We start from the raw sequence: 16,516 nt of genomic DNA on the forward strand, positions 1-16,516 counted from the left end.
AATTTTGGAGTACATTGAATCTTGTTTTATTGTACAGTAGAGTAGAGAAATATTTTTGCTTTAATAAAACAGTTGTTAAAATTGAAATGTTACTGCCACTTAGTAATTGGGTAAACATTTTGGGGCATTCTTTTTTTCTTTTCCAAAAAGTGAAAATAAAACTGGCTTTTTATGCTTCTTAATAGAATGACAGGTAGTATTTTGTGATTGCTTTATGGCTTTTTAAATAATATTTAGTACAGTTTATATTTATGGAAGCTTTAAAAACAAAATAACAGGATTTCTTCTCTTTAGTATATTTAAGGTAGATGGCAAAATAAGTGGAATCAGGTATAATACAAATCTTACAGGATCTTCGAATTTACCACAAACAGAGATTTGAAAACTTTGGATGGAAAGTTTTTATTTCACGTTTTAACAAAGCCTTTGTTTCAGTGATAACTGGTCATTTTATTCTGCTCCCCTCAAAGTGGGAAAATTGCATATAGAATTGGAGCGCTACAGCTTAGTTAAAAAAGAAAACTACAGAATGATTTGATTTGACTAAGAATTTAATTTCCATGAGTCATTAAGAACCAGCCATATCCACAAATTTAGATATACATACAGATATTAAGAATCACAGTAAGTATTACAATAAGATAATAATGTTACTTTGAGCCCTGGCACAAAAGGATCTTTTTGAGTAATGGGGGGCTCTCACATCAAGTGCTGGGGCAACTCAGTCTGTGTTCAGAGGTTGCTTCTATTGGGGCTCAGGGATAATTTTTGAAATGTTCCCTCCTATCATGTTGAGTAGAGGCTTTAATTTGTTAGCATGAAAATAAATTTGTATGTTAGATCTATGCATGGGATCGAATCTGGGTTGTCTACATGCAAGGCAAACACCTTAACTCCTGTATGCTCTCTTTCCCTACTTTTTCTATTTTAGGAAACCTTTCAGCTAATTTTGGTGGCCGATCCTGGTTAAGAACTAATACTCAGGTTTGGCCTAGAAGTGTAAATACTATGAAGTAATTGACTGGACTATTCCCTTCCTCTGCCTGCACTCTTTCAGTTCCATGTAGCTATAATTAAAATAAATTAACATACCTATCTTATAATTTTTTCATATCTTGAAGTTTGGTATGATTAATATGGACCAGTTTTGTGTATATGAGTGTATAGTTTATTCATGTTATAAAAATGATAGGTACCAAGGATCCTAAGCCAAGTTTTACCCCTAGTTTTAGTTCCCTCTTATGCTAACCAAACCAAATGAAAATATCTCAATTAATTTAGAAGGTTTTGTCCTAACCGTTGTTGGTGTCTCAGTTTACTTTTGAATTTAGTGACTTAATATTCTGCATCTTACTTGCTGCATTAAGGCCTTTTCTTATCTGGATCTTTTATGAAGTGGAGTACACCTACTACCCTCTGAAAGATTCTTGAACAAGGAATTGAAGACTCATCTTTGCTCTCTATAGCTAGTCTACTATGCTGCCTCCATCCTAGACCAGGTTCTCGTTGCCTTTTATACTGTTTAAAAAACCTGACTGGTTGACCCCTGTGATATTTCGTGAAAAATGTAAATCAGACTGTGGCTTCTGAAGTCACTAGAATAAGATCTGAGCCTTTCAAGTGTGGCTTGATGAATCTCTGTCTTGTTTGAATACCTATATAATCTCACCCTGTTGCTCTTTTTGTTATTTGGTTCCAGGCATTTTGGTCTTCCACAGATATGTGCAGCTCTTTTCTTACTCATGATCATTGCATATATTGTTCCTACTTTAGGTATCATATAAAAACATCATACCAAAATAAAAGAAGGGCTTTTTAGTAATGTATGGGACATTTCCCATCATTATTTTCATCATTCTATTGTTTCTTTTTCTAGAATTGATTATGATTTGAAGGCCTGTTTGTTGTTATTACTGGGATGTGGTCTGGGGACACTTGATCACATGTAGCCTGGCTGTGTGGTGCAGTGGTTCAGCACGTAATTCTGGGATGAGCTCCTCCTGAGGCCCAGGATGCTGGGCTCCACTGATAGGAATCCGTATGGAATTTCTCCTGTGGGGCTTGGGATCAGAGCATCACACATGCAGTGCCAAGATTGGCCTCAGGACCCACTGCATGCCAGGCATGTGCCCTTTGAGTCATCTCTCTGGCCCTGTACTTGTTTGATTTCAGTGGTCTTCTTATGAGCTTCCTGGCAGGAGTCATGTCTCAGCAAATATATTTCAAATTAAAGTAATTGAAGGTTACTATTAAACTTCCCTGAACTTGGGATTTCCTTTGGTGGGGTATGGGGAGTTTGGGCCACAGCCAGCAGTGCTCAGGGCTTACTCCTAAGTCTTTGCTCGGGATTCACTCCTGGAGGTTCTTGGGGAACCATGTGTGGTGCCAGGGATTGAACCCTGGTGGGCAAATGCCTTAATCTCTGTGCTCTCTCTCCTGCTCTAGAGTTTCTGTAGACAATATAAATAGGCAATAAAATAAGACATTTTAAATCTATAAAGTTGATTTCTACCCTCACCCCCATTTTAACCATTTCAATAGTGTAATACGGTAATGTGCTCCTTCAATTGGTGAACTTTAAAAATGTACTTTAGCACTGGGGGATGTGGCTCAGTGAGGCCTAGACTGGAGTGCCTTAGGCCTTCCTTGGGGCTGATCCCTGGCAAGCTCGCCCTCTTCCTTTCTCCTCTTCCTCCTGTCTCTTCTCTCCCCCTCATTTTCCTCCCCACTTCTTTTTTCCTTCTCTCCCTCTCTTTAATTCTTCTCTTTTCTCTCTTCTCCCTCCTTTCCCCCCAACTCTCCCTCCTTCAGTCTCTTCTCTTGCACTTTTTCCCCTCCTTTCCACTTTCCCCTCTCCTTTCTCCATCTCTCATTCTCTTTTCCTCTTTTCTTTCCCTCCCTTCCTGTACCTCCCTTTCTTCCTCTTTTCTGCTTTCTTCCCCACCTTTCTTCTCTCCCCTCTTCCGCATCTCCATTCCTCCTCCTCCTCCTCCCCCCACTCCCCACTCCCCCCTTCCTCCTCCCTGTTTTATCTCTTTCTCTGCAAAGATCCTGAAAATGTCTAGCTATTGACTTTGAGCTGTTTTACCTGAATTGGTTCAGCTGGAATATGCATTATCCTTTAATGTTGATTATGAAGAAGTACATGGAATTTTCTTATAGAGGGTAGGGCAGAGCTGTTTACCAACTTGAAAGTGTTGTAAGATGCAATCTTTCCATTGGCACTAGTGTGTAATGATTACATATGACAGTTAAAAATAATATCATCAATGATAGGATTTTTTTTTAAATCCAGCTTTTAGAAATTTTTTTTCATGTGGAATTTCTTTTATGTTTATATTTATTTTGGGTTTGGGGGGCTTCATCTGTCTGTGCTCAGGGCTCAGAAGTTACAGTTGGTGGGCTCAGGGGACTATATGGGTTGCCAGGGATTAAACCAGGGTCGGCCGCTGGTGCAAGGCTGACTTGTTCTATGGCTCCAGTCCTCATTATTTATCCTTTAAATAATTTTGAAGCCTGCCGTTTCAGGATGTGGAGAGCCATCCTCTGAAATATTGAGTAGAATTTTTTTTTAATTTTTTTTTTTATTAGTGAAACACCATGAGGTACAGTTGTAGATTTACAGTTTTTTGTGCTTGGGTTTGATTATACAATGATCAGATACCCATCCCTCCACCAGTGCCCATTTTCCACCACCATGGATAATATCCCCCCCACCCCCATCCCCCCATCCTCCCTACCTCTGTGGCAGGGCAGTCCCCTGTGTTCTATTGAGTAGAATTTTGTCTTAAACTTAGAAGTATGAGGCAATTGAAAAGATGAGATTGAGCATAATAGTTTGGAGGAATGAATGAAAACTGGCACAGATAAATTCTCATACTTTTAAAGTGTCCTCGACCCCGCTTTTAAAAAGTCTTTGCCACTATTACTTGTCCTGAGCATCTCAGAATTGGTTTGGCTTGTTTTGGGAGGTTGTCTGATAGTGGAGAGTGCAGCGACTAGTAAGAGGGAAGAGAGTGAAGATGGGTTTACACAGCAGGAACAGCAGGGAGTCAGTGGGCATCAGAAACTTCAGATTTGTTGACCACTTCTGCCCGAATGGCTAGAATACCAAAACTTAGAGCTGTCAAACTCTTGTGTATATGTAATCCCCAGATAAAATATCTAGGAAATGAAACTTTGCAGGGTTAGATTTTCATATTTTACTTACAAAGTTATTAAGTGAGAATAAGTTTTTTAATGCAAAAGAATGATGAAATTAGTCATCTCATTTTCAGTCTTCGTAATATTTTTATCATACAGAAACATGAAAGTACTCGTTCACCTGAGAAACTTGTGTACTTGTTCAGTTTGTCTAAGTACACGTGTATTGCAATAAAATTTATTGCAGTTATTGCTTTCTTAGTGAGAAATTCTCACATAGGGTCGCCGTAAAGAGAAACTATAAGATACCCAGCACAGCTACGTGGGTATGATCTCCAGAGTGTTGAAAAAAGATGAATGCATACCAATCTGATCCTGTGTTTGTGATTTTCTTGCTGGTTTAATTAATAGTGAAAACAGAGCTAAAAAGAAAGTAAGAATAAATTAAGAGCTAAAAGAAAATAATTAATGCTTAATTAACAAATTAAGCATTTGCTGAACCCTCCAGTTTTCAGAAGCCTGAGGTCTCCACATTAAGATTAAGTTTGAAAACCACCAGCACAGATCTTCCCTATGGACCAGGAAAACATGAAACCCTTTCAAGAAATATTTATAATGGACCACAGAATACATGAAACCATTTCAGGCAGTATTTGTAACTTCTCTTTAGCAGCATAGTATACTATCTACAGGTACCTTTCCTTATCAACAATGCATGTCTTTATTTGGGCTTATTTCTCCTTTCCCAGAAAAAGGCTGGGAAAATGAGGAAACTTAAAGTCATTAAAACCAAACCAGATCAGGTTCCCCAAATTAATGAAATGTCAGATGCTCATATTAAATTGACTACAAGTTTTCAGACACTGTATGGGCACTACTATTTTGTCCTCCGTAGATTTTGAGCTCTCAGTATTGAGCCACTTCATTGAGAATCAAGAATTTTCCAAATTCCAATTTCAAAGGGAAAAGGGGAAATTTTGATTGGAATTCTTTATCACATCTGAACAATTAATAGAATTTATAATTCGCTTAAATAATTGAGAAGTTGTATTGGTCACTTTCATGAGGTTTTCTGGAGGAAAATCTTTTAACCTCATTCTTAATGTAAAGAAAAGAAATGGTATTTCAGTGTTCCTCAATTAGCTTGAGTTTTTCAGTGTTCTTTCCTACTGAGTTACTGCAGTTTCCTACTGTTACTGCAGCCCAAACCCCTGAAGCATGAAATGAAATGGCCCTCTTAGTTTTGTTTGGTTATATCTTGACTGTGCTTATTGATTCACTGTTGTAGGTGTTGAAAAAGAACTTCGTACTTTCTTCAGCTTTTTATTTAGAATATTTCTTTTTGACTAGTAAATTGAGGTTCTTTCATTTAATAATATTTTGGTAACACTTTACTAGGTTTTCATACATGGCCTTAAGCAAAACTGCCCCAGACAAATAAATAGGTTTTAGGTGAGACATGTAATCTCTCCATGTGCTGCCCCCTACCCACATACACACATTTACGATTTTTGTAGATTCCCTCTTGAGAAACCCTGTAATTTATGTGATAGTTTTTGTTGCAAGCTGTAAAGAAATATTTTTAAAGCAATTTAACGTTCTTATTGTAACTGAGTGAATGCTTTAACCAAGAACTGCTATGGCATGTAGATGCCTTCAGTTTGGTGGCACTTCTGTAGTTGAAAGAAGTTGAACTACTCTTTTTTGGACCAAATAAGTTGTCCTTTCCACTTGGGTGTTACAAGAGCTAATGAGCAGTAGCTGTTCTGATTTTTGTTGGTTGTTTTCTCTAGGGAACAAGCTACCCCCTGAGTCAGCACTGGACTTGAAGATAAATCCTACAATTCATGAAACTGACTGATTCGACTAAAGGATGAATAGTTTGGGCAGCGTTGGACAGCTCTGAGGGGTCTGTTTGCTTAACTGAAGGGATTGTTGAGTTCAGCAACTTTAATTCCCCAATTAAACGGGGTTGCTGTTGTGAAAACAGGGTTTGTGAAGAAATCAGTTCTGGCGATTAATATTTTTTTACTCAGTTGTCACTTTATCGTTACACTTCATAAAACAGTTTGTAAAGTGTAGAATTTTTACTGCTCTTTGTTGCCAGAAAGAATTTGTATGTCCCGAGAGATGAGCATAGGATTTATATTCAAAGTCAGATTACCTTTTTTTTTCACATGGAATTATAAACATTTTTCTTAAATAACTCTTGGCATTGTTTCAACTTTGCAAAGGTGTAAACATTTATGGCTTAAAATTTTTAGGATTAAATTTAATTTGGTTAGTGTATATTTTACTGGATCAAAAAAGTAATTTTTATTTTTATATTATTTATTATTATTTTTATTTATATGCTTTTGATAGCTGACAGTTTTTACCTTAAAAGTTGCATATTTTTTGTATTACTCTAAGGAAATTAGAGTGAACACCTTGTTTAAATAGAATTTTAAAATGTGAAGTATGAAATTTTAGAAATTGCTTTTATCCTGGCCCGCTCGAGCAAATCGACGATCAACGGGAGGGCTTTTATCCTAATATTTTAAGCCATAATGAATAATGTAGGAATATCACATAGTACGTTTTTGAAGGCCTTTAAACAATGTCACATGACACAGGGAGGAAAACTTTGCCAATGTTTTGTCTGTATAGTCTGGTTTAATTGCCTGGTTTAAGAGATAAACCCCTTTCTTGAGTCATTTGAAGTATGATTCAGAATATGCAGGAATATTGAAAATTGTTTCTACCAATAATTAAACTGATGAGTAAAAGTCTCAATGTTTAGTTTAGAGGTGCCAATGATGAACAGTCGTGGCAGAGTTGAGAAAATGGGGCTTTCGGCAGGTGAGCTTCCTAGTCAGTTTCAGGTCTGTTAGTTGTATAGTTACTAAGCATGTGCCTTTTGGTTAAGGAAATTTTACCTAGTTTTCAAACTTATTAACAAAGTTAAATTTGATTGATGAAATTATTGGGGAAAAAACTAAAAGCTTAATGTCATCTTGATTTCTTTATTTTGTTGGTTTTTGGATACTGGTTTATTTTATTTTGTCCAATTTGTTTGATGATCAGCTCCACATTTAAAATATATGCCTGCCTGTGTGTTTGTTGTCTTCATTGTATCTTAATCTGTGTCTATTTTTTTAAAGTTTCTTTTCCTCAGCACATTCATTAAGGGGATGGTAAGAGGGATGGCGTTCTCAAATTAAAATAAAATTCTATTTTTTTAAGTTGATAGGAAGATTTTAAAGGATGATTGCCCCCTAATCTGCTTGTTTGGGTAGAAACAACATCAAAATCCTAATCAAGATTCATCCTATTTCTGGATTCTAGGATGCCATCTCTTGTAAAATTCATCTACTAATTCTTCCTTAAGAAGGGGAGAGAAAACAATATCACTATATATATATATATATATATGTATAATTCTTTCAAAAAAATCTTTAAGAGAAGATAGTAGTTTAAGCATCCACACTGCCAGATTTTTTCAAGAACGCTAACTTCTGACACCCCTCCCATTCTGAGCTATTAGGAGCACTCATTCTGCAGCACCTCACACTGTTGCCTGGCAGCCTGTTTCTCTTGCCCATGTTAAGTTCTTAGGACTGACAGTGTAATTTTGAGGCTTATTGTAGATTTTTAGAAACTTGAACATATCAATGTTTCAAGTTTGTTCTACTATCCTTTATTGAATACTTTAATGCTCGCAGATTTGATAATTCCTTGTGTGGGGTGGAGTTGGGTGGAGGGAAGGAGATGGACTCACCCAGCAGTGCTTAAGGATCTTCTTGGTCTTTTGACCGTAATCACAGTTGGGGGAGGGGGGTTCCTGGGGGGACGGATGATTGTCTGGTTGCACCCAATGGTTCTCATGGGCTACTCCTGGCTCTGTACTCAGGGGGCCACTCCTGGCTCTGTGCTCTGGGGATCATCTGTGGTTCTTGGGACCAAACCAGAGTTGGTGTCATGCAAGGCAAGTGCCCTGCCCTATGAACTGCCTCTCTGCCTCAATCACATTTTTAATCTGTAACTTTTAATCCTTGGTTCTTGCTTGCTTTATTTGTGTGTATGTCTATGTAGGTATGTATGTATGTATTACTTGCCATTCTGTGGTACTCAGGAGCCTGGAGACCATCCTAGTGATTCTAAACCAGCTGGCTGGTAGTACTAGAGCTGAGGATGTGGTACTTTCTGGATATGGTTCTGGGACTCAAACCATAGTTAGGCTTAAACAAGGCACCCTACATTTACCTTAACCCTTGTACTATGTCCCTGCCTGAGTACATCATTGCTGTATGGTCACTGGGGATTTAAATTTAGGTTCATTTCAACAACTTGATTGAGCCCACACAGGGTTATATTAGCTCTCAGGGGTCTTAAACTTTAGTCTCCTATCATCACTGAGCAGCTGATATGTTTGAACATAACCACCAAGCTTTGTTGGGTCCCACTTACCTCATTTGTAAAAAGAAAAGTGAGACGTAGTCTATTCTGGTTTTAAAATGGTGTTTTTGGTAGGGCGCTTGCCTTGACGCAGTGGCCCTAGGTTCTATTCTCAGCATCCCCTATGGTTCCCCACCAGGAATGATCCTTGAGTGCAGAGCCAGCAGTATGCCCTGAGTACCACTGGGTGTGATCCCAGAAGCAGAAATGACAATTTTAAGGGTGACTAAATGACTGATTAAATTTAGATTAAAATCTAAATTTCTGAATTTATTAGAATGCAATAATGATATCTTTAATTTTTGTGCAAACAAACATGCTTGAGTATTCAAAATTAAATTTTTACTAAAATAACTTCATCTTATTTCAAGTAAAGCTCTTACGTACATAGATTTTATATATTTTCTGCTGAGACCTAACAGCTCCCCTCACGCAGCATCATTTTTAATAAATTATTTCTCCCCAAAACCATTTTTACTATCTTAGGAAATTTCAGTTGATCTATAATTATTTTCCAATCTATAGATTGTTAGTCTTTAGAAACTTTTTTTTCTATTAACGTGAACAAAGTTGAACCTTTCATTAAAAAGTTGAACCATAGTGTTACCTTTTAAAGTACCTTAGAAATTTATATTTATGTTTATATCTTATAAATATCATTTGAAATTTAAAACTATTTCTTTTTAAAAAACTTTTTTAACACTGGTAAGAACTTTAGGCCATATCAATATGTGTTGAAACTTGCTTGAAAAAATGATATGAATGGAGTTCATGCCCAATTCAATCAGCTAATCAGTGACTGAATAAATAGCAATACTCCTACATAAAAAAGACAAAAGAAAATGATGTGAAATTATGTAAGGGGATTTACATGTTTTTGCATTAAAAATGAGCATTGAGAAAAAAAAAACATAGCTAGGGATGGAACTCAGGGCCATACATATGAAAGTATGAGTACTACCACTGAGTCACATCCTCAGCCCTAAATCTATTTTCCTAAGAACTAGAATTTCTGGTGCATCTGTTGAGTAGATTTTAAACTAAGAAAATTGCAAGTAGCTATTTCTTGTCATATACACCAAATTATGCCCTAGATCCTAGCTTCTTGAGCTGTAGCTTGCAACCCTTTCTAATAGGGTCACTTAGTTTTTTACAAATTTGTTTAAGAATAAATTTTTCATTACTGGTAACTGATTTGTATATCCTTTTTATTCACTTACATACCTGGGTTTGCATAAAAAATTTCTTGGGTGAAAGGCGGTCATGAGTGCAAAAAGTTGAAGGAGCCTTGGCCGCAATCATTTTCTTTAGGGTTGTTCTAAAAACACAGCAGTTACTTAGAATAAAGCTTATTTCGTATACCTAAAATATTTAAATTAGCTATTTTTGGAGTGGTTTCTATAATTTCAGTATATGATAAGGTAAAATAATAATTCAGTGCAATATTTTCTATATGATGTTGGTTACTTGAGTCTCATACCACAACATAGTATGTATATTTAAATACTAGAGATAGGAGTTTCTGAAACATTGGTTCAGATGGGTTTTATATGAGTTGTATTTCATTTTTATGCTATTCTGAGCCTGGTGTGTGGTTATCACCGGTATATGTAGGTTGTTGAAATTTGTGTGGGCAAAAGTAAATATAAATCTGTTGCCATAACTTAAAAAGACTTTTTATCTTTCTCCCTGTTTCCTGAGACAAAAGAAAAATTAATATTTGCTCTCATATTTCTCTATATCAATATATTATTTACTGTACCGTAGAACAGAATTATGAGAAAAACATGTCCCGAGATAGTTCAAGGTGTTTGTGCAGAAAGGAGTTGACATAGCACGCAGATAACACATGTCATTTAAAAAGCCTGTTTGTTGGAACCAAAGAAATGGTACATGGAGTAAGGCACTTGTCTTCTGTGCAGCAGATTGTGATTCAGTCCTGGCATCACAGCTGCAAGGTGTGACCTAACTCTCCTACTCCAAGAAAAAAGAAATTAAAAACCTGCTGTCAAGACTCTTCCCTGGCCAACCAGTGTTTGGGGTCTTGGTGTTGTTTGAGAATGCTTCCACTGTTCTCTAGTGACACTGTGCCTAAACTTTTTGTGCAGTGAATGTAGTTTATGTTGCATACCTCTTTCCTCTCTCAGAGTTTGGAATGCTGATATGTATAAGGTCAAAGGCATCCTGTGTCAAGGCCTCTGTTAAATCCTTGCGCACTAAATTCTAGTGGACATACCTGAGTAGATTGCACACGTTATCGGAGAAACATGAGCTGTATCTTCAGGAGATGACTTAGAGCATAAGGGTCATATACATGTGTACGTGAATTCTCATAGACTCTACCTATGTCTTCTTCCCTCTAGATTTGAATGTGTATGTTTACTACATTATGATTTATCTTAGCAGTGAGTCCAACTGATTCCTTTAGTCAATAAAGTTGGAACGTGAATGGTGGTGGAACTAGACTCATCATTATTAAATTTACTGGGAAATTCTAAGGTTGTATTTTAAGGACAGTTTTTGCTCCTCTCTAAGTAAATTTCTTCTCAAACTGCTTTGCTTCACACACAAAGATGTGTGCATCATGTGGAGAGTTTAGTAGATTTCTGATGTTATTCTGTACTTTTAATTTTTATTTCAGAAAATTGTATTCAGTAGAACTCTGACCTGCATATCTCTGGGGTTTGTTTGAGAGGTTGCATGCAATAGCAGATAATTCTTCAACCTTCACAATTTACTTGGTAAAGAAATGTTAGAATTTAAAACTTCTTAAACCTACTTTCCTTTTGTAAAAATGAACTAAAATTAAAAAAAAACTTATCTCTGAAGCACTCCAAGAGCTAATGGAGAGAAAAGAGTAAGAGTTTTAGAGTTTATCTTATCATCTGCAAAGTGAGGAAAGATTTTTGTTGTTGTTCTTAATGCCATACCTGATGGTATTTAAGGGCTACTCCCAACTCTGGGAACCGTATGTGGTGGCTTGTATTGAATCTGAGCCTCTTGAATGCAGAGAATATGCTCCACAAGCTTTGTCCCCAGCCCCAGAGTTTATTAATTCTTAATAAGCTTAAAAGAGAAATCTAGCATCTTGTTTCCTGAGTTATAACTGTGCTTGTCTGTTTTATGAAAGTGTGATATTCGGTTTAAAATGAAAGAAATTAATTTTAGAAGTGACTTTGTTCTTTTATATTCCTCGATATAATAAGATAAATGTGAAGAAGACATAGGTAGAGTCTGTAAGAATTCATGTACGTATGTATATGACCCTTATGCTCTAAGCCATCTCCTGAGGGGTTGTTTTCTCTTGGGGAAGGCCCCCAGTATTGGTCCTGTTTTTAAGAAGAAAATGCTTTCTTTGTCTTCAGTTCAGCTGTTCAATATGAAAGCTGTATTGTTGGTTTTCAAGTCTAAGCCATTCTCTTCAGTATAGTCATAAAAGGCAATTTATAACATGGAAACTTCACCTGTATCTATTTCTTTTAACTAATTGGTGTGCAGACACTGTATCATTACATATGTAGCCGGTTGTGTAGGGAAGATTAAAACTTAATTCTTCCCCTACAAAGAGACACTTTGAAATGTGTGGCATAGTAAAAGACAGTACAGAATGATGGGGGTGATTTTTGATTTTTTCCAGTATGAATTTCAAGGAGTTTTGTATTGAATGAGAAGGTTATTCAGAGGGTTGAACTTGACTTGTGATGAAGTAGGGTTCGGTGTTGACAAGGTTTGTTGGTCATGTGCATGAAGAGGAAATAGCTTTGGGAGTTTCTGAAGCAGTAGCAACTCCTTCAAGGGAGTTGTAGTGAATCTTTTTTTTTCTTTTCAAAATATTGTTTTTGTAAAGCACCGTGATTTGCAAAGTAATTTATTGTTGGGTTTTTGGCTGTAGTGAATCTTTAAATAATTGAAGAATCATCATTAGTCCTGTAATCTTACTGTCCGTGATATTGGTCTATGTCTTCATTTCCCCTCGAGTTCTCTTAAGAACTTCCATGTTGTCTTATAATTTTGTTTGTTCACATCTTAACACATAACTTTCTAATTTATTTTTAATATGTAAATGTTTGTTAGTTTTTTTTTTTACTTTGATAAATTCTATTTCTATTTTGCAGGAATAGAAATACTGATAGTTTTGTTTCTTCCTGTGCCTTTTCTGTTTTGTTGTATTGACTAAGGTTGCTACTTAAGAATTGCATAGAAAGACATGCTTTACATTTTTGTATTGTTCCTAATTTTAAAAGGATTTCGTCTAATATTTTATACTTAAGACTGTCTCCTGAAATCTGAAAATCATTTGTATCTGAGAGGTTATCTTTTATTTATTTATTTTAATGTAGGAGTATTGCTATTTATTCAGCCAGAGATGTTATCTTTTAAAAACTTTCTTTACAAGAAGAAAATACTTTTGCTTTTTCCTCACAGGGGAAAGAACAAGAACATTTGTTCATTACTTATTTATTCAGTAATTCCTGTGAGTCACAAAGATGAGCAGGATAAAAATATCGAATGTTCTTTTTATATAGCTCACAGCTTTTATTTTTTACAGTATGACTTTCATGACTTGGATTGCTTATTATTTTGTCAATTAAAAAGCTTTTGTCAATTTTGCCAAATTGTCTTCCAAAAGAACATAACTATCTGTAATAAATGTGTAAAAGTGAGTTTTATATACCATCCACTCTTAATTGTCTTGTTCAGCATTCTTTTTCCACTTTTGAACTAGCACCTGTCTTGCATAGAGGGTAAAGGGTCCACAGAGGGGCATTTATAACCAAGACTACACACCAGTGGTTTTCAAGAACCTTTCTACACCTGCAAACCAGTATCGGTCCGTTAACTGGCAGTTGAATATTACTGGACTAGTTTTTAGGTTTTTTTTATATATACACTGTAATTTAATTTGTTCTTTAACCATTGATTGCTTTCTACTTTCTGATTTGAAAAACTGTGTATTAGGTGCCTTAGCCCTTTATTGAACATTGCTTTATTTTTGCTGTGTAGCTGTTTTTATTCTCTGATAAATTAACATTCCTCCCCCCTCATTCTCTTCTACAAGTGACTGTGCTCAGGGGTTATTATGGACTCTGCTTTCATTTAAGGCTGAACTATTCAACCATCTAGATACAATAAATGAAAGTAACTTATATTAGTTTTGTCTAAATAATGTTACTTATATCTTTCCATCATTTGTGATGATCATAAAGTTGTCATCAGATCTACTATCTCTCTCTTCCCCTGCAGTTGGAAATGATACCTTTGTTAGATTTCCATCTTCATCTCCTATATTGGAATTTAAGTTCCGAACAATCTAGTGTGCTGATCTGTTACCTGTGTGAACACTGATCAGTTGTTTTTATACTCTACTTATTTTTTCATTCATTTTGTAGTAGTTGTGAGGGCCACACACCTGTTGGTACTTGGGGGAGGCACATGGTCAAACTTGCAGCAGGGCTTGTGCCCTCCCAATTGAACCCCATCTTCAGCTCCATTTTTACCATTTTAAAATACTGTTCCTTGTTTCTTTTATATTTTCATTCTTTTCTCTACTTATTATTTTCCTGACCTTTATTTATTTATTGATAACATGGATATAATTGGTTTGGCTGTCTAAATTCTATTGGCATTTTCAGTGATATTTTTATCAAATTAGAGTATGACAGTTCCAAGAGTGTACTCAGCATTAATATAATGTGTCTTTTAATAACTGTGCATATATATATATTTTGTGGGCCTCACAGGAGTGCTCAAACATCCAGGGCCACTGCCCACAACAGTTCACCATCCCAGCCTCTGGCTCAGTGTTGCGACCCATTGTTGCAGGACACCTTTAGGGTTCCTTTGTAGTGCTCAGAGGTGGCCAGGGCTGCATTGACAATGTTTGGATTTTTTAATCTAAGCCAACCTGATAAAAAGGTCAGTATGCTGGTTTTAATTTGCTTTTCTGATTATCACTTAATAAATATATCTTTTTATATATTAAGGCATATCTGTACACTTATATTTAGTTGAGGGTTAAATGAATACTTTTTTTTTTTTGCCTTTTGGGTCACACCTGGCAATGCTCAGGGGTTACTCCTGGCTCTGCACTCAGGAGTTACTTCTGGCGGTGCTCAGGGGGCTATGTGGGATGCTGGGAATCGAACCTGGGTCGACCGCGTGTAAGGCAAATGCCCTACCCGCTGTGCTATCTCTCCAGCCCCTAAATGGATACTTTTATAACAAGTATGGATATTTCCTTTTGTACAAATTATTGGTCAGTTTGTCAGATAATTTTAACTCTTTCCCTAAATCCTATGCTTTTATAATTAAGTTTATATCTAATCATTTCCCCTTTTTATTCTAATTACTTTAAGTGAATTTTTGTTTTCCAATTAATTTGTAGCGATTCTCACCTTTTAGATTATTGGAGTTTTCCTGATTATTTTTCTATTAGTTAATAGGAATATTAGTTAATTTTTCTGTCAGTGCAATTTATATAACTTAAAATTTGCTCTTTTCAACTATGCACATGGTTCCCAAGATTTACCATCCTTACATTTTAGCTGCCACCACAAGAAACTTCATATTTACTTGTGGTTACTCCCTGTTTTCCTGTCTCTGGTTCTTAGAAACTTCTAATCCACTTCGAGTTTGTATGAGTTTGTCCATTCTAGGCAAATAGGATAATTTAGTATGTGGCCTTTTGTGTGTGGCTTTTGGTATGGCCACTCTGCAATATGCCACTTTGAATTTCCTTATTATTGATGAATAATAGTTAATCACATAGATAACACATTTTATTTGCTCATTTATCAGTTGATAGACATTTGGTTGTTTCTAATTTTGGGCTGAAGCACAGTGTACAAATTTTTGTATAAATAAAACATTTTCAGTTCTTTGAGGTAACATTTTTTGGAACTCCTAGGCTGTTTTGTGCAGCGTGTCTGCATCATTCTATGTTCCCAGTAGCAGTGTCTGAGGATTTCAACTTCTTCATTTTCTTATTCACATATGTTACTGTCCTTACTTTTTATTGTAGCCTTATCTAATGGGTATGAAATGGTATGTTAACTGTAGTTTTGTTTTGCATGTCCATAATGAAGTGATGTTCAACTTATTTTTTAATGCTTATTGATTGTGTTGGTTCCCTCCCCCCCCCCCCCCCGCCCTTTTGAAGAATGGTAGTTTGGGGGCAGGAGAGCTGGATTTGCCTTGCATGTGGCCAACCCAGTTTCAGTCCCCGGTACTCCATATCATCCCCTAAACCCTGCCAGGAGTGATTCCTTAGTGGAGAGACAGAAGTAAATCCTGAGTACCACCAGGGGTGGCGCTCGCCCACCCTCCTGCAAAAAAAATAAAAGATGCTTTTTTATTGTATAGTTATGAGAGTTATGTTTCTTTTCATTGTAGAGTTATAGCAAGTGTTTGGTTCAGTAATAAAGAGAATTGTATCACATTATTATAAAACTATGTTGATTGACCTACATAAAGAAATACGCATTTCATTTAAATTTGCCATTTCTACGAATCTGTTAATTGTGTTAAGCATGGGTTGCTGTATATCCCAATCTTTAGACTACAGTTTGCTTACTACTGCTTTTCTATAAAATACGAGAATTTTTCATGATGTCCACATTTCAATGAAGTTAGATATTTTTCTTTGGGAGTGCTGTGGGTGTTATAATGTTGAAAACATTGCTTAAGTGAAAGGTCGTAAAGGTTTGTACTTGCTTTCTTCTCATCGGTCTATAGTTTAAGCTACTGTATTTAAGTTTTTGATCCTGTTTAAGGTTAATTTTTATATGATGTGAAATAGGATGTTAGTACATGTTTCTGCTTTGTATAATGATCCATAGACCTTATAATTTTATCATGTGTGACTTACTAAGTACGAAATTGAAGACAAAGAAGGATGTAAATGTACTAATTCAAGACATTTAAATTGCTGATTCTT

General features: G+C 36.0%; 1 protein-coding gene across 6 annotated transcripts in view; it reads left to right on the forward strand.

Annotated features, from left to right (window-relative positions):
• PAN3 (poly(A) specific ribonuclease subunit PAN3) overlaps positions 1–16,516 on the forward strand; it is a 133,768-nt gene that overhangs the window by 68,316 nt on the left and 48,936 nt on the right. The gene's annotated exons all lie outside the window — the stretch shown is intronic.

Source organism: Sorex fumeus, unplaced genomic scaffold (genome assembly GCF_029834395.1).
Source record: "Sorex fumeus unplaced genomic scaffold, SorFum_2.1 ptg000008l, whole genome shotgun sequence".
NCBI lineage: Eukaryota > Metazoa > Chordata > Mammalia > Eulipotyphla > Soricidae > Sorex > Sorex fumeus.